Source organism: Amphiprion ocellaris, chromosome 18 (assembly GCF_022539595.1).
Source record: "Amphiprion ocellaris isolate individual 3 ecotype Okinawa chromosome 18, ASM2253959v1, whole genome shotgun sequence".
Classification (NCBI taxonomy): Eukaryota; Metazoa; Chordata; class Actinopteri; family Pomacentridae; genus Amphiprion; species Amphiprion ocellaris.
This window is the reverse complement of record NC_072783.1, coordinates 8,925-28,453: the sequence shown is the minus strand read 5'-3', so window position 1 is coordinate 28,453 and position 19,529 is coordinate 8,925. Positions and strand designations below refer to the sequence as shown.

Here is a 19,529-nt window from a genome sequence, read left to right as displayed (position 1 = left end):
AAACCCTTTCCAGGTAGAAGGCCACTTTGACAAACAGGAAGTGGACGATTCCAAGCAGATTTATAGAAGGGGGAACCAGACTGTACTAAGTGTGGTCCAGTATAGAGGGGTGTTTTGTGGGTTTTTAAGGCTGATAATGATTATTAGTGAGACATTTGGAGTCGATATTCATTTGCAGTAAATGAAAGTATTTAAAAACTTGGAGTTAAACTTTGAAGAACACAAACTCTAACAGAAAACTTTGATACGTTTTTGTTTTGTTTACAGATGTTAAGTTAAAGGAGTTTTATTCGTGACGTATAACCAATCAAATCACTCCAGAAGACAGAGCGACCACAGGTAGATAAAGGTTCAGAGCCAAAGTAGTGGCATTTTTAAATGTATTTATTACCGTAAATCAGTAAAAAATAAAATACTGATAATCAGTAAATCAGTCAGCCCACAATTACTACAATTCTACAATGTATGTCTCTTTGCTTTGACTTGTTATTTGTACAATATACGATGTATATGATGGCATTTTTTCATGCCAAAGGCTATACTATGATGTTTTCTAAGAGACATACGATGCTACTCTGGTTGTTCTGGCTCTGGGCTGCTGCACTCCTCCTCTGTTGTTTTCTGGATTGTACTCAGCTGCATGTCTTCGTCCACCCGGCCTCCGTTGACTCGTCCCGCCTGTCGTCTCTGGAGCTGAAGCTGGATTGGAACAGACCAAAGTACAGTCCAATCACGATGCCAGCTGCCTCTCAAAAGGCTCCTTCATCTGGCAGGTGGCAGCACTTCTTCTGAGGGGAAGCTGAGCTGGCCCAGCAGAACTTTGGAGATGTGTTCCAGTGGTTGGTGGATGTGTGGGGAGATAGAGAGGGACCTTTGAATTGTTCAGAAAGGAAAACAGGGAACCCATTGGTAGTTTTAGTTTAGGGAGCTACTGCGGTGTGTTTTTGGGTTTTAAGAGGTGAACAGGAAGAGTTTTTTTTTCGTATTGATTATGTTTTACTTTGTTCCTGGTTGGAATGCCCATCAATGTCAACATGAAGTTCACTTTTAGTTCTGTTGATTTATTTTTATTTTACTAACACCCATTTGTTTTTAACCCCCTCATATGTTGTGTTGTTGTAAACTTACTCTTTCAAATAAATTCTCGTCTAACCCTCTGGAAACCAGCGTTTGGACTGTTTTTGTGTTGCTCTTCACCTACTGACAGCTGTGGACTAAAGGCTATACTGTGATGTTTTTAGAGTGACATGCTATACTGTGATGTTTGTTGGGCGACACGCTATACTATAGGCTTTTTTAATTGACATATTACTGTGACGTTTTTTGTTTTAGTTTTTTTTTAGCAACCTATAAGAATTCGAACAGTTTTAAAAGTTACTATACTTTTACTTGTGCAATGAAATTATTCTATGGAATTTTTTAGATGACATACTCTGATGTTTTCTTGAATTACATACTATTTTGACAATATACTGCACTATGACATTTTTTGAACCACATATCATACATGACAATTTTAGGCAACATCCTATCATTTTGCGGTTTTTGAACCACATAATAATCGGTTTTGTTTTTTTTTCTTGCCAACATGCTGTACTATGAACTACAGGCCATACTATGCTATTCTTGAGTAAAGCATACTATGACGTTTTCTGAACTACATCCTATACTATGGCGTTATACACAGAGTGCTTTGGTTACATGTTGATTTATAATCTAGATTTTTTCTGTTTTGTTTTTTGACAGGATTACCACAGACCTGACTGTGAACACCGTCGACACCCACCTGAGGGAGACGCTGCCTAAGATCTCAAGGCTGCTTGGTCGTGGTCTTTCTGGCACGTACTCTTCCAAGATGAGCCGGGAAGTTTAACACTGATGGAATGACACCAGGTCTAAGCCGACAAACTTCCAATTCTTCCTCAACCCATAGTCTCTGGGAAACCTACATGGAGTAAGAAAAGTAGAGAAGTAATTAAGTCTGTTCACAACATATTAAAAAGAAATGCTAATAAATTAAGTACAAAGAACCGAATTCGCCAATATACTGGAGACCAGAGCTATTTAATTTGATAAGTATAACCTTGTTTAGTAACATTTCAATTATCTGAGAGCAGACCTAAAGAACTGCCTGTAATCCCAATCATAAAATGGGTTTGGAGGAAGAACATAGATGGTAATCTGGATATACATGAGTTAGGCTTTATAACTACTATTGGTAGTATTGGTGGTAGTAATAGCAGTGTGACTACTACTAGTAGTAGTGATAGTACAGTAACTACTGCTGCTGATACTGGCACTGCTACTACAACTTGGAATACTATTACAAATGCTGATACTACTTCTACGACTCTAACAGTTGTTTATACTACTACTGCTGCTTGTACTTTTAGTATTACTACTACTGCTTGTACAGCTATACTACAGCTACTATTAATCGTCTGGTATTTGGTTGTCAAGCTGCTAGCTCGCCTTAGCGTTTTGCTAGTGGCTAACTAGTTAGCTCTCATAGACTGGAAGCTCTCAACAAGATTTCATAATGAAAAAAGAGCCAAAAACTATTCTTACCTATGAAAAGTCATTCCAAGGTTCCTTGTCTCAATCGTACGACACAGTGTGTAATTGTATGCAGAACAGTGAGCCGGATACTTCTTGTTTCCGTTTTCACGCCGTCTGCATCAACGGAATGCACTGAAACTTTGCCCCCACTAGCTTAGCCTCGCAGTAGCACGCAGGTCAAAGGGGCGTGTCCTATCTACTCATTCATATCTATGAGAACAACTGTGGCTGCACATAAGGACGCCTGACGTTGATTAGCTGCGTAAATACCATTATATACAGTCTATGGTAAATACGTATGTGAATCGCATCATTGGCTGCAGCAGCCAGTCACCGGTCACTCACTGACTCACGTTGAAAAATAGCACAGAATGAATTGTTACGTGTTTATTTTATTTACAATTTAGGTTGGATTTTTTTTTGTGCGCAGCGCCGATGTTGTGTGCGCGGAGACCGTGTCAGCAGTGCGCAATTACGCACGCGCGCAGCTTAGAGGGAACAGTGCCCATAGGTCAGGTTTTTGAGTTGGATTCCAATACCAGACTACAATAGTGTGAGAACTGAAGTCTCCTAAACTCTGCTGGGGATTATTGGAAGAACTTTGAAGAACTCCATTAACGGATGGCGAGCCACTGCCCAAAAGAACCTACCTACAGGCGTGACGTGCGGTTGGATTGAACTGTGTTGTGGGTGTGTGTCACACAACCCATCTGAACGAACAATTGAACTATTGAACTATTTGGACTGAGGACAAAGGACTAAAACTAAGATTGGACATGATCTACTTTATTATTTGTGTTTTCTGTAAAGGGGGATTTTATACTATAAGCAGCTGCAAATTCTATTTTTTTTATTTCACTACAAACTGTGTTTTCTAGTTGCATTGTCTGTGTCATATTTCACTATAGTTATTCATCATTTGGGCTCCTGCCGTACCTTTAAATCTTCTGATTCTGGTCCAATTTCCTATTACCTATTTATTTTCTTATCCCTTTTTTACTGGTTACACACAGCTTTAATCAGACAAGCTGTAAGCAAACAGCAAAGAACAATCTGGAAGTGAAAGCAAAGATTCAATTACCTAATTTGTACATTGATGGAGAAACTGATGGAAAATAACCAACTATATTAACTTAAAGTCTCAGAAATAAAGGTACATAAAAGGGTTCATTGGCTCTTGACATGGTATTCAGTGTGGGCAACTCTGATTGTTGGATTTATCATCCAATCGAGTTCAAACCAAGTTAAACCAAATTATCCAGTCACAGTTGTTCACCTAGTTTAGGCTGAATATGTGTTGGCCTCCACTCTTTGTCCTCTTTGATTCTAATAAAGACATGTTTGAAGTGTTAGTTCACCAAAGGCTTTTAATCAGTGTTCTCTAGTCAGGAAATTTACTGTCTTCGAGCTGAGGAGCACCAGATTTAACTGCATTTTTCTGGAAGATGTGCAGAGAACCGACTTTCTCTAGATCTAATGAAATACTGCACAGTGTAATCTAACATTTTTGTTTTTCTGCATGTAAGAAATGTTGACTTTTGATTGGAGATGGAAACTGAGCAGGTTAAAAGAGGTCTGACCCATCCATCCACCCCATCCTCCTCCTTAAACAGACTTAGTGGCTCTAGAATTCCATCAGCTCATTTTGATCCTTTGCTCCCATCTAGATTCTTGCACTTAGGATATGAAGTATTTTTCTTAAATCACATTTTTATTTGTACAACCAGAAAAAAATTCTGTAAGTTTTAACAAGGAGTACTTCAATATAGCAGCTAGCTTAGCATCAGTGACTCACTTCAGAAGTCCTAATGTGACATTTAAACACCACTGGCATGTTAAATCTCCGTTAAGAACAAAACTACTGAAAGTCCACCCTGCAGAATGAGCCGTTTAGTTTTTAACACCAACAGTCCTGTGAAAGCTTCTGTACTATTAGAGGTAAAAAAAAATGTAAATGTTTACTGGTAATGTTCTGAATTGATTCTTCATCACTGCTGATAGGTGATACAGAAACAGTTCTGGAAGTCTCATGTGTGAGCAATGTGCCGACATGGAAATAACGCAAGTTTATTTTGAAAAAGGGAAGAGTTAATTGTGATAAAAGTAAGAGGTCATAATGTATGTTTAAGATACATCTTGCAGATAATTGTTCTGCTTAATCTTCATAAGTCTGTTGTTGATAATTATCTCAGTGGATCCCACATGGTTTCCACATAAACTTCATTTTGTGATGGCTGATCACACATTGTGAACTGTTTCTGATGATTACCGTTTGGTCTCTTTTTAAAATGCTCTTATTTCTGTAGTTTTTAATTCATGCTTTGACAAGGCCATGAAAGTCAAACATTCAACAGATCTACTTACTATAAGCGGAGATAAACGGAGACGCATAATTGCCTCTAAAAATAATCAACCAATAGAAAAAGCGTGACCCCGAAACCTCCTGTTTTTGAAAGTGCTGTCTTCTCTGCTGGCTGATATAAAATACCTTGCGTATCCTTTTTTTCATAAATCACTCCAGCGCTCAGGTAACACAGATATATGAGGCCCTTGAAGAGCCAATCAGAGGCTCTGACAGCATCTCTTGAACCATCATCTTTCAAGGACCTTTCATATGTCTTTCCGTTATGTCTCTAAATGCAAAATCAGAGTTGTGAGAAGGAGGCAATTAATTTTTCACCTGCAGGAGATTGAGATCATACCGACGCTGTTGGCGTAATAGGAACTCACATGCTTGAAAACACATTGTGCACATGTGAATTCTGCTCTGTAGTGCTCCTTTCCTCTGGGTTAGAATAATAATACTGAATCCTCTCATCTGTCCAGAAATGTACGCCGTCTATTCCAGCTCTCTGGTTTCCCTCCAGGGCTCAGATGAACACAGCAGTAATGGGAACATCACTTGTCCATCTTCTCTTCCTCCTTCTGTTCGCTGTCGTTTTCTCGCTTCGCTGGGAGGAAGACTGAAACCTAAGAGGTTAAAAGGAGAGGAAGAGCTGCTGGTTGCATCATTGACTCGACCTTGTGAACATGTCACATTTACAAACCGCTAAAACTGATTCCTCTTTGCTGCAGATCAGATTTAACTGTCAAAAGTGAGAGAAAGTTGTGTGAATGAGGCTTCGAGGTTTTGTTCAAAGCATTAAACTTTAAATTGAGTGATAATATATGAAATGTATGAGCTTGCATTTGCCTCCTGGACACCACTGGATAGACCTACAACCAATCAAAGACGTGTACAAAAGTGTCTCAGTGACGCTTCTCTGCACAATCAATGCATCAAACCCACCTGTTATTTTAAAAATGTTTGGGACTGGTCCACTGCAGGTAACACCAATACTTCTAGATAAATCCCCAAATGTGAACTCGTCTAGAACCTCTCAGTTCAGTTTCAATAGGAATGGAGTCTTACGGGTGCAGATCAAAATGCCGCTTACTGGATAAACCGACAATCTGAGCAACATGTGCTCCCATGGATAGTCCTCATCTCCACAATCAGCTCTTCTTCCAAATACTGCAGTAACAACATGTTTCCTCTGTATTATTGTGGAAATATTTTATTGAAGAACATTGCAAGTTAAATGTTCCACCTTACAGGAACATCATAAAAAATGATCTGAGGCCCTGACAACATCTGGAAAACATTTTTTAGACACTGATCCTTTGTTAAAACATGAACTTTGCAGGAATAATAGAAATGAGAATATTCTTGAAAGGTTGTCTGAACATTTGATTAAACTTTATTAGAACTTGGAGGTGATGGTAGCCAGTGTTGGAATGCTGCGTGCTAACCGGGTTAACAACAATCCTTTTAACAGTCAACGTATCAAAACCCACCCATTATAATATATTAATATGTAATATTGTGATTGGTGAAGCACAAGAAACAGCAGGTGGAAATCTGTTTGATCAGACTGAGATTTATTTAGGTCTGCTTTAAAAAAACAGCAAAAGATGGTCAAGGCCTGTGGAATTGTGGTAATATTGAAAAAAACGCTATATTTTACAGCATGAACATCATTCAGACTTCAAATCCCTTGTTTCTGAACTCACTCAACGAAAATTATGTGAATATTTGACGGTTATCAGGATTGTTTCTTTTAGAGGAATTTGATGATTTACATAAACTTAAGTTAAAGTACAAAATAGTCAGTGAAGTTAGATTTTGTTACAGTTTAAAGGAACATTTAAAATTTGAATTAGTTTTATTCTCACTTTTTCTTGAGCAACGATAAACTAATGAACACAATAAGGCATCAGTTATGCTTCAGTGAAATATGTTATTCTAAAACAGGAAATTCTGCAAAACTTGTATTTTTGTAATTGTTTAACCCTCCTGTTGTCTTCATTTATGGACACCAAAAAAAGTTGTTTCCTTGTCCGAAAAAAATCCAAAAATTCAGCAAGAAAATTCACCAAATTTCTGAAAATTTGCAAAACCTTCAGGAAGAAAATTCCAGTAATTCCTTAAAAGTTTCCCTTTAAAGTTTTATTTTTTTAAAAAATCCATCAAATTTGGCAAGAAAATATTTTCAAAAATTGAGTAAAAATCTTTTTTTTTTTAAAAATCCTAACAATATCTAAAGTGATTCCATATATATCAGTAAAACTTCTAATATTTTCTATAAGAACATTCACATAAAAATCAACCAAAATCCAGCGAAATTCGCTAGATTTTGGTTGATTTTTATGTGAATGTTCTTAAGAATCATTTTTAACATTTCTTTTTTTCCACCAAAAAATGTTCAAAGATTTCCCTAAAATGTTGAAAATGTGGACATCGGAAGTTTCACTGTGAAAATATATATTTTTTCCACATTTTCAAACTTTAAAACGGGTAAATTTTGACCCGCAGGACGACACGAGGGTTAAACTTATTTGAAACTTTTGAATTCATGATTTTCTGAGGTCAGAGTAGATCTCCATAAAATCGCAATAGCATTATTGTGTAAAAGATGAATCTGCAGGTGAGTTTATTTGTGAAGGTGTTAAACAGTTGGAAGGTCAATATGGAGGTTACATCCAATAAAGTAAATACAAACGCACCAAACAGAACTGACATTTTGACAACAAAATAATCAAATCATGCTGTTTGTTCGCTCCGTTTTGGGAAATAATCAACCGATCTCATTATTTTTAGCTCAGAAGATTCAGAGTGCAGCAGCATAGGGACTGACTTGTACGTCCTTTGCCAGTAAACGATATTTTTGGCTATGTGTTACTTTTAAATAAAACCTTTAAGATATTAATTATATAAACCCCATTTTCATCACTATTTATGGTCAGAGTTCTGCAGCACCCATTTATTGTATTTACTTCTATATATAGTACTTTTCATTGGTGTCAGAGTTCACCAGTTTCATACAAGACTTAAATTATCTACAGGAGACAAGCTTCCAGTTTTTGATCGTTGCTGTTTGTAATTAGTTCTCCTGGGCGATCACTTTAATCAGGGAATTGTCAGTATTCAGTGAATAGATCTATGACAGACAAAGAGGAATTCATATAGAATAGTTTAACAGGTACAGTTGTAAAGACCACATATATCACTGCAGTCTGGACTTTTTAATGACAACTACTCTGAATTTTCTGTGAAAGACTGAAACCCATCCATCTGTCACAAAAACAATCATGCATTTTAGTTTAACAGATTTTAGCAGTGGAAATAAGATAAAATCTGCTGGGTCTAAAATACACACAGCAATGCTAATATTTGGTCAAATGTCCTTTGGCCATTTTCACCCCAGCTAATTGTGTTTAGTAGCCGTCCATAAGCTTCTGATTGTATCTTTGACCACTGTGCTTAAAAGAATCAATGCAATCCAACTAAATTTGTTGACTTTGACATCAGTCTTGGGGCCATTGTGTTGTTGAAACACCGAACTGCAGCCAAGATTTAAGTTTCTGGCTCACGATTTTCCCGAAGAATGTGGAGATAATCTTTATTCCATTTACTTTGAGAGAACCAGTTACACTGGCAGCGAAACAGCCCCAGAGCATAATACTATCACCACCATGCTTGACAGTAGGTTGGGTGTTCTTGAGGTTAAAAGCTTCATCTTCTCTCCAAACATATTTCTGGTCATTGTGGCCAAATATCTTCATTTTTGTTTCATCTGGCAACAGAATTTTCCTCCAGAAGGATTTTTCTTTCAGCAACAAACTTCATTTGAGCTTTAAGGTGCTTCTTCTGGGACGGCAGCCTCTCAGCCCATGGCGATATAAAACCCACTGGACTGTGGAAGGCTGTGTTCCAGCTGCTTCTAGTTCATTGCAGATGTTTTTTGGTGATTCTTGGTCGACTCTTGACCATCTGAGCAACTGTCTGTCGACAGCAGGTGAAAGTTTGTGTTTTCTCCCTGATCATTAGCCTTCATGAATTTGTTCCTGAAATGGCTTTAAGTAATTTTCCTGACTTGTTAAGTCAATGTTTTGCTTCTTCAGAGCTTTGCTAAGCTCCTTAGACTTTTCCATTGTTGTGTTTGTGACTGAGTCGAATGAGTTTTTTCAATTGGCTCATCGGAATCAGCAGCTGCAGTCAAAAATAATCACTTGCAAGTTCTTAAGAGGCCATGCCACTAAAAAAATAGATTTAGAGCTTTGTACATCAGAACTGATGATTCAAGTTGCTGTATGCATATTTTTGACACATATTTTCAGAATACCTATGATAAATCTATGAAAAAAACAAAATGCTCGATTATGTTTTGTGATAGACTCGTGGGTTTTAATGATTCCATCATAGAAACTTAGAAGTTATCGGAGTCACTCTAAACTCAAGACTGCCGTGATGTGCATGGTCTTTAAAAGTGTATGTACAGTTATTTTTATAAGTTATGCTTTTAACTATATAAAAAAAGACACTTAAATAAGTGAAAAAGAGGGTATAATCATAGTACAATTTCAAATCTGTTAAAATGTTCAGTAAAAAATGTGAAAATACAGAACAGAACACAGTTTTTGGAAATGGATTTTTCTTGAAAAGTGCTATAATAATTCAAACTAAGAATTATGCAGGTGAATGCTGTGTTTTGTGTTTCGTTGGGAGTTTTACTGGTGTCACATCTGTTCAGTCTACATTAACACTTTCTGCACACGTGCACTCTGAAGTCTGACAGATGATGAAAGATTTGTCTTCATTAAAACAACATCATGCATAAATTAGGGCCCATATGTTTCTGTGACATACAGTTTCATACTTCATACATGAGGGTAACGTGTCTTGAAGGCTGATGTAAAGCAGGTTTCATATAAGATGGCCACACAGACTGAAGACAATGAATGCACCAATTAACCCTCCTGTTGTCCTCATTTATGGGCACCAAAAAATATTGTTTCCTTGTCTGTAAAAAAATCCAAAAATTAAGCAAAAAAAATCCCCAAATTTCTGAAAATTTGCAAAACCTTCAGGAAGAAAATTCCAATAATTCCTTAAAAGTGTCCCTTAAAAGTTTTATTTTAAAAAATCCCCCAAATTTGGCAAGAAGATTCTTGTAAATATTTTCAAAAAATGAGTAAAAATCTTCCAAAAAACCCCGAAAAATATCTAAAGTGATTCCATATATATCAGTAAAACTTCTAATATTGTCGTTAAGAACATTCACATAAAAATCAACCAAAACCCAGCGAATTTCCCTGGGTTTTGGTTGATTTTTATGACATTTTTAACATTTCTTGTTTCCACCACAAAATGTTCAAAGATTTCCCAAAAATGTTGAAAATGTGGACATCAGAAGTTTCACTGTGGAAATATATTTTTTTCCCCCACATTTTCAAACTTTAAAACGGGTCAATTTTGACCCGCAGGACGACACGAGGGTTTAAGGAAAATATGAAGCGTTTTCTGAGACGTTGTGACGGCATCTGTTAGGCCATCCATGGCTTACATTTTTAAAAAAAAAACACTCTTTATATGGGGGTTAATCTGCTAGATTTTCATGTTTTATGGAACTGCTATGTAAAGTAATTACATCTCCACAGATATTATTATCTTTCTATTGAAATCACACCCAGCTGAAGGTCTTCTAGGGTCAGAGGACGTCTTGCTGTCGAGGAGTGAAGGTAGAGCTGAAGTTTCAGGTTTTAGCATCTCTGTAATTATCATTAGTGTCATTATGCCCCTTCCTTTCCTCTCTTCCTCCATCTCCCATTGGCAAAGTGTAATCATCGGAGTTATCAATCACTGACTGCCGAAGGCGCAGAACTGTAATACCTGCAATGACGGAAATGATTCATATCCATAGTTTGCTCATTATATCACAGCAGACACACTGACATGTATTCCCTCATTCAAAGTGGGATTTTATTTAGTGCACAAACAGGTTTTTTTTTGTTGTCATCTAGTGAGAGTGGTTTGAAAACACATTAATACTCTGAATATTATCTTCTGTTGGAGGTGCATCATATTCCTCTGTTCAGACATTGTGTAGAAGCACATTTTTCAAATATTAATGCTCCAGTTTTATTTGTATTTTTGCAGTATATTAAAAAATCCAATTCAGAGCAGAAATCTCCAGTTTACAGATTATTAAGCGTTTCCTGGTGTCCCTCCAGGATATGTTTAGTTAGTTTGGTGCCTGAAAAGAGTGATATCACTGCACAAATCACTTCTTTAACAGCTGATCAAAGAAAACAAACTTCAAAGTTACTTTTCTGGAGGTGAATGTCAACAGAACTAAAAAAGTTGTTTTTAAAGATATTCAGCACCAAACCGCAGAGCTCACCTGAGGCAGGTGCAAACCTCCGACAGCAGCACATTATTAATAGCAAAGAGACTGTATTCCTGTGTAGTCTTCAGCATATGTTCTGTGTAGAATATTCATGTACAGAAAGTCGTGCCCTGAGGTGGGCAGACATATGCAGAGGACTGGTGGGTTTGAGATGTTGACACAGCAGCAGCTTTCTGATGTTCTGCTGATTCTCTGTAGACATCTAATGGAGGGGGATTACCAAGTTATGGCAGCATTAAATATCTGTAGCATACGTCGGAGGAACAACAATGTTTATTTCAATCAAAATTTAATAGGAGACAAGCTGTAAACATCACACCCCCTTATACAGTTGTTGTTGCAGCAAACTTATTAACCCTCCTGTTGTCTTCATTTACGGGCACCAAAAAATATCGTTTCCTTGTCTGAAAAAAATCCAAAAATTCAGCAAAAAAATTTCCCAAATTTCTGAAAATGTGCAAAACCTTCAGGAAGAAAACTCCAATAATTCCTTGAAAGTTTCCCTTAAAAGTTTTATTTAAAAAAAAAAATCCCACAGATTTGACAAGAAAATTATTGTAAATATTTTCAAAAAAATGAGTAAAAATCTTCAAAAAAAATCCTAAAAATATCTAAAGTGATTCCAGATATCAGTAAAACTTGTAATATTTTCTTAAAGAACATTCACATAAAAATCATTCTTATGTGAATGTTCTTAAGAAACATTTTTAACATTTCTTTTTTTCCCACCAAAAAATGTTCAAAGATTTCCCAAAAATGTTGAAAATGTGGACATCAGAAGTTTCACTGGGGAAATCTATTTTCTCCACATTGTCAAACTTTAAAACGGGTCAATTTTGACCTGCAGAACGACACTCTGGCCCCCGACAGCTAGATGACCTCCTAGTTCTACAAGCCACTAAGAATTTTATGGAACTTCTATGTTCTAACTGAGGAACCAGCTGATCTTCTAGCTCAAACTTTTTATAATCCTGCTCCCTCGCTGCCTCCTCCTTCCAGATGTTCCATTCAGAAACAGCCTCACAGTCCATCGGGTTCATTTACTTTCTGCTTCTGCTTAACTTTAAAATCTCTCAGCCACTAGCAAAGGCCACAAAATGACCTGCAGGAGGGAACACAAGAGTCTTCATGCACCATCAGCATCTGAGATACAGAGGATCCAGTTAATTATTTGTACTATCGTTGGCAAAGACAGGAAAATTCTCAGTGTTAGCACATTTTGCAGCTAAAGTACCTCATGCTACCATCTGATTCTCTACCCACAGCTTAGAGCTCTGGAAGCTGAAATGCTGAAGGACATTCAGAGATGGTGGAAACTTTAAGACCAGTTTGACACCAGTAAACAAGGACTGGGTGGGTTCCTGTGTTTTAATGTTGCTGTTGTGCTTCAGTGGAACCTAAACTCAGCCAGTTTTTACATCCGTTTACTTCTCTTCTGCTCTCTGTGCTCACTTACAATGCGTATTAATACAGTCTAATTGTCCAGAAACTTTATATTTACATGTTTTTGTGTTTCTGTTAGACAACAGAATGAGTACAATAGTGAGTTAACCCTCGTGTCGTCCTGTGGGTCAAAATTAACCCGTTTTAAAGTTTGAAAATGTAGGGGGGAAAAAAATTCACAGTGAAACTTCTGATGTCCAAATTTTCAACATTTTTGAACATTTTTTGATGGAAAAAAATGTTAAAGGTGTTTCTTAAGAACATTCACAAAAAAATCAACCAAAATCCAGCAAATTTCGCTGGATTTTGGTTGATTTTTATGTGAATGTTCTTAAAGAAAATATTAGAATATATATATTGCCAAAAGTATTGGCTCACCCATCCAAATAATCAGAATCAGGTGTTCCAATCACTTCCATGTCCACAGGTGTATAAAATCCAGCACCTAGGCTGCAGACTGCTTTTACAAACATTTGTGAAAGAATGGGTCGCTCTCAGGAGCTCAGTGAATTCCAGCATGGAACTGTGATAGGATGCCACCTGTGCAACAAATCCAGTCGTGACATTTCCTGGCTCCTAAATATTCCACAGTCAACTGTCAGCTGTATTATAAGAAAGTGGAAGTGTGTAGGAACGACAGCAACTCTGCCACCAAGTGGTAGGACACGTAAACTGACGGAGCGAGGTCAGCGGATGCTGAGGAGCATAGTGCCAAGAGGTGGCCAACTTTCTGCAGAGTCAATCGCTACAGACCTTCAAACTTCATGTGGCCTTCAGATTAGCTCCAGAACAGTGCTTCAGCAGAGAGCTTCATGGAATGGGTTTCCATGGCCGAGCAGCTGCATCCAAGCCATACATCACCAAGTGCAATGCAAAGCGTGGGATGCAGTGGTGTAAAGCAGCCACCACTGGACTCTAGAGCAGTGGAGACACCTTCTCTGGAGTGACCAATCACGCTTCTCCATCTGGCAATCTGATGGACCAGTCTGGGTTTGGTGGTTGTCAGGAGAACCATACTTGTCGGACTGCATTGTGCCAAGTGTAAAGTTTGGTGGAGGGGGGATTATGGTGTGGGCTTGTTTTTCAGGAGCTGGGCTTCGCCCCTTAGTTCCAGTGAAAGGAACTCTGAATGCTTCAGCATACCAAGACATTTTGGACAATTCCATGCTCCCAACTTTGTGGGAACAGTTTGGAGCTGGTCCCTTCCTCTTCCAACATGACTGTGCACCAGTGCACAAAGCAAGGTCCATAAAGACATGGATGACAGAGTCTGGTGTGGATGAACTTGACTGGCCTGCACAGAGTCCTGACCTCAACCCCATAGAACACCTTTGGGATGAATTAGAGTGGAGACTGAGAGCCAGACCTTCTGGTCCAACATCAGTGTGTGACCTCACAAATGTGCTTCTGGAAGAATGGTCAAAAATTCCCATAAACACACTCCTAAACCTTGTAGACAGCCTTCCCAGAAGAGTTGAAGCTGTTGTAGCTGCAAAGGGTGGACCCACGTCATATTGAACCCTATGGATTAGGAACGGGATGTCGCTTATGTTCATATGCGAGTCAAGGCAGGTGAGCCAATACTTTTGGCAATATATTGTATATAGCTGGTGGTAAATTCAAAAATATGTAGATGAGCAAATCAAGTATAGTGAGGGTGATGCAGAGTAGATTGATGGAAATGGGCAGCTGGAAGCAGTGGGCTGGAGGAAGGTCAGCAGCAGCAGCATCCCACAGATGGAGATTAGGCCAGTTGGTGGGAGAACAACCACAGATCTGAAGCATCCAGCTCTGGGATCAGGGACACTCAGAGAAAGGACACAGGGAGAAACAGAGTGAGTGTAATGCAATAATGGTATATATATATATATTAAATCTAATGGTAGATAGAGAAGGGCTCAGTGCATCCAGAGAGGTCCTCCAGCAGCCTAGGCCTGTAGCAGCAGAACTAGGGGCAGAACTAAGGGACGTCCAAGAGGAAGACTCCAGCTGACCCCATCAGGGTCCCCCAGTCAGTCCTAACTATAAGATTTGTCAAAAAAGAAGGTTTTAAGCCTGGTCTTAAAATTAGAGAGGGTGTCCGCCTCCAGAACCCAAACTGGGAGCTGGTTCCACAGGAGAGGAGCTGATAACTGAAGGCTCCGCCTCCCATTCTACTTTTAGAGATTATAGGAACAACAAGTAAGCCTGCAGTCTGAGAGCGAAGAGTTCTGCTAGGATGATATGGTACTATTATCTTTGACCAGGACATGTCCTTTAACTCGCACATAAAACAAATCTGTAGGACTTCCTTTTTCCACCTGAGAAATATTGTGAAAATCAGGAACATCCTGTCTCAGAGTGATGCAGAAAAACTAGTCCATGCATTTGTTACTTCTAGGCTTGACTACTGTAATTCCTTATTATCAGGTTGTCCCAAAAGCTCTCTGAAACATCTACAGCTGATCCAAAACGCTGCAGCCAGAGTACTGACGGGAGTTAGCAAGAGAGATCATATTTCTCCTATATTGGTTTCTCTTCATTGGCTCCCTGTTAAATCTAGAATAGAATTCAAAATCCTTCTTCTGACATATAAAGCTCTTAACAACCAATCTCCATCATATCTTAAAGATCTGATAGTACCATATTACCCTAGCAGAACTCTTCGCTCTCAGACTGCAGGCTTACTTGTTGTTCCTAGAATCTCTAAAAGTAGAATGGGAGGCAGAGCCTTCAGTTATCAGGCACCTCTCCTGTGGAACCAGCTCCCAGTTTGGGTTCGGGAGGCGGACACCCTCTCTACTTTTAAGACCAGGCTTAAAACCTTCCTTTTCGACAAAGCTTATAGTTAGGGCTGACTGGGTGACCCTGACGGGGTGAGCTGGTGTTTTCATTTGCAAAACTGACTTCCCCTCTTGACGTCCCTTTAGTTTGCCCCTAGTTATGCTGCTATAGGCCTAGGCTGCTGGGGAACCTCTCTTGATGCACTGAGCCCTTCTCTAACTACCTATGTATTTACTATATATACTATTATTGCATTACATTCACTCTGTTTCTTTCTGTGTCCTTTCTCCGAGTGTCCCTGGTCCCAGAGCTGGATGCTGGATGCTTCAGATGTGTGGCTGTGTTTTATGGTCCTTGTGTCCCACCCCCCACCTCTCCATCTCTACCCCTCTATCTGTATCCCTCTATCTCTACCTCTACTCCTCTATCTCTACCTTTCTACCTCTTCTGTCCCTCTCAACCCGCCCGGCCAGCAGGCAGATGGGTCCCCCACATTAGAGCCGGGTTCTGCTCGAGGTTTTTTTCCCTGTTAAAAGGGTGTTTTCCTTGCCACTGTCGCCTTTTGGCTTGCTCTGGGGGTCAGGCATATGGGTTCTGTAAAGCGTCTCGAGACAATTTGACTGTAATTGGCGCTATATAAATAAAATTGAATTGAATTGAATTGAATTGAATTACTATCAGGTCTTTAAGATATGATGGAGATTGGTTGTTAAGAGCTTTATATGTCAGAAGAAGGATTTTGAATTCTATTCTAGATTTAACAGGAAGCCAATGAAGAGAAACCAATATAGGAGAAATATGACCTCTCTTGCTAACTCCCGTCAGCACTCTGGCTGCAGCATTTGGATCAGCTATAGATGTTTCAGAGAGCTATTGGGACAACATGATAATAAGGAATTACAGTAGTCAAGCCTAGAAGTAACAAATGCATGGACTAGTTTTTCTGCATCACTCTGAGACAGGATGTTCCTGATTTTTACAATATTTCTCAGGTGGAAAAAGGAAGTCCTACAGATTTGTTTTATGTGTGAGTTAAAGGACATGTCCTGGTCAAAGTTAATGCCAAGGTTCCTCACAGTAGTACTGGAGGCCAATGTAATGCCATCCAGAGTAACTATATGCTTTGAAAGCAATTCTCTAAGAAGTTTGGGGCCAAATACAATGACTTCAGTCTGGTCTGAATTTAGCAGTAAGGAATTATAGGTCATCCAGGTCTTTATGTCCTTAAGAGAATCTTGCAGTCTAGCTAGCTGATTAGTTTCATCTGGCTTCATAGATAAATACAATTGAGTGTCGTCAGCATAACAATGGAAATTAATACAGTGCTTCCTAATAATATTGCCTAAGGGAAGCATGTATAATGTGAACAGTATTGGTCCTAAGACAGAACCCTGAGGAACTCCATGATTAACCCCAGTATGCTCACAAGAGTCATTGTTGACATGCACAAACTGGAACCTGTCTGATAAGTAGGATTTAAACCAGTCCAATGCTGTCCCTTTAATGCCAATACAATGTTCTAGTCACTGTAATAAAAGTTTGTGGTCGATTGTATCGAATGCCGCACTAAGGTCCAACAAAATAAGTATAGAGACCAGTCCATTATCTGACGCTATGAGAAGGTCATTAGTAACTTTCACCAGAACCTCTGGGGATGTCCTGTGGATTCTGTGGGTCCTGTGGGTTGCAGGGTGGGTCCTACCTAGACCAGGCTGATCCTGGACCACCCCACAGATGCTCAATAAGATCTGGATGTGGGGAGTGTGGAACCCAGGTGAACAGCTTAGCTCTGTCGTGTTCCTCATACCACTCCTGAGCAGTTTAATTTGTCCTGCTGAGGGAGGCAGCTGGCATCAAGGACTGCTGTTGCCATGGAGACTAGGGGGTTGTTTGTCCTGCAGTGTTTAGGTGGTGGTACATGTCAAACATCCACATGAACGTCAAGGTTTCCCAGCAGAACGTTGCATTAGAACAAGATGATGGATGTTGTTCTCTTCAGCTGTCAGTGGTCAGAATGTTGTGGCTGATCAGTGGATCTGTCTGCCTTTACTCTGACATCCAGAGTTATACAAAAGTGTAGTATGTGTGCAGTGCAGAAGAGATTTACTTTATTGGATGCAGTTGTTTTTTTTAAGGGAGAGCATTTTTTTATCCACCTGAATGAAGACCCCATCTTTCCCCTCAAAGTCTAGTTAATAATTACTACGGCTTCCATAGTGGTCCCATCAGAGAAAATCATATCCATATACAGATTTTTATTAATTCCAGGGCTGGTTCAGTAAAGATTATAATAATAACTACATCAGATAATTCTTTGTCGCAGTTGGAATTTTGCAGACTGAGAGATGGTTGAGAAGGTTTGCAATTCTTGTTTTAGCAAAATATGTTAGAATAGAAGATCTTTATTGTCATTGTACATGAAATTATCTGCAAACCAGCAAAGTGCATCAGTCTGAGGTATCTAAAAATAAATAAGTAAAGAAAAATGCTTCTAAAGCCAATAATAAACAGAATATTTTGAGGGAATATTCTAAAAAGGAAAGAAAAGCTCCATTTTCACTCCTCTCAGGATAAACTGTCATTAAAATTGACTTTAAATTTAGCTTCAACATGAGATAAAAACATTTACTTTCATTACTGATGTTGTCCAGTTTTAATAAAGTTCATGCTACTTTTATAAAATGATGAAAGTGAATAAATTGTATTTCTGTGATCTGTGTTTGATTTCTGTCTTTTCTCCTGTCATCCAGATGTTCAGAGGGAGCTGATGCCACATCTGGTCCAGCTGATGGAAGGTCTTGAAGTTCTCTGACTGGCCTCGACTGAAGATGGTCGTCTCACTGGATTTAAGGTTCAGATGCTCAGTAACAAACTCCACCAATGAGCCAACAGGGAAGCTTTAGGTTTATTAAATGTTGCTATGAAGGTATCGCTGTTTTTCTTTGTGAATGCAATGAGCTCCAACTGAAACTTGACTCCAAGCATTTACTGGACTGATTTAAATATTAAAATCCCTCCTTTCTAATCCTCTGCTGTACGTTCAAACCTGAGGCCTTAAATAGAAACACACAAGTATCTGATTGAAGGAACTTCTGCAGAGTCCTGGTTCCAGAACATGATGATAGAATTATAGACAAACTTTAACAAAAGCTGCCTGAGAGTTTACAGGTTTTTATGTTAGATTTCTTCAGTAATTTAATGAGAGTTATCAGCAAAAATCAAGGGTTCATTTGATGAACTTCATTTCCTAAAACATCCAGAATTGGAGCTCATATCTTTGGCAGCTGTAAAGTTTCTGCTCCTTCAAAGTTCACAACACAATGAATGAATTCCTAAAACACTCTCAATGCTGGAGAGCGTTTGTGATGCTGAAGCAGTCAGCAGTTTTTCTGTTTCTTCTCTGGAGAGGCACAATGAGGAACATCTGCAGAGACTGAGAAAGAGTCTCACCACATCCTGACATGAGGAAAAAGACTTTATTGAAGACTTCAATGAGAAAAACTATCAGACAGCAGAGGGCTGCATTCAAGGTGAGATCTGAACATTTGATCTGGAACAGGAATTCAATAACAGCAGCATGAGCTTCATTTCAGTCTGTAGCTGCTGAATTCATGGATGAATCATCTGGCACTAGAGAGGAAGACCATCAAACATCCACGTCAGCTGATGGAGGTCCAAGAGTCTCACCCAACAAACAACCTACAGAGTGAAGACCTCCAATCTGATTGGACGGCCTCCTATTCAGCCACATGTGTGAACAAATGCCTCTAAGCTGATTTGTTTTCTAAAATAAATCTAGTTTGAGTCCTAATCTATGCCTGAGTGTTCTTGTCAGGCTGGCTGCTGCCAGGCTGAGATAGTGCCCTCTCCCTCTTCCTCCGCCCTTTTTTCCCTTTTTAGGTGTGGTTCAGCAGTGCAGTGGCTGCAGCAGGAGATCCTCATCACTAATCATCATCAGCCAGGAGCAGGTGGTCTCTGCCAATCAAGTCCTCTCTCAACACAATATAGTCTGACGCCATTCACCTCTCTGTGCCG

General features: G+C 39.0%; 2 long non-coding RNA genes across 2 annotated transcripts; one reads left to right on the top strand and one right to left on the bottom strand.

Annotated features, from left to right (window-relative positions):
• Positions 1–279: 279 nt before the first annotated feature.
• Positions 280–2,637, bottom strand: LOC129347350 (uncharacterized). Its single transcript, XR_008599412.1, has 3 exons — positions 2,569–2,637; positions 1,787–1,945; positions 280–871 (listed from the first exon to the last, which is right to left on the bottom strand). It is a non-coding gene; the product is annotated as an uncharacterized LOC129347350 (long non-coding RNA).
• Positions 2,638–17,857: 15,220 nt separating this feature from the next.
• LOC129347437 (uncharacterized) lies at positions 17,858–19,305 on the top strand. Its single transcript, XR_008599551.1, has 2 exons — positions 17,858–19,024; positions 19,088–19,305. It is a non-coding gene; the product is annotated as an uncharacterized LOC129347437 (long non-coding RNA).
• The last annotated feature ends 224 nt before the right edge of the window (positions 19,306–19,529 follow it).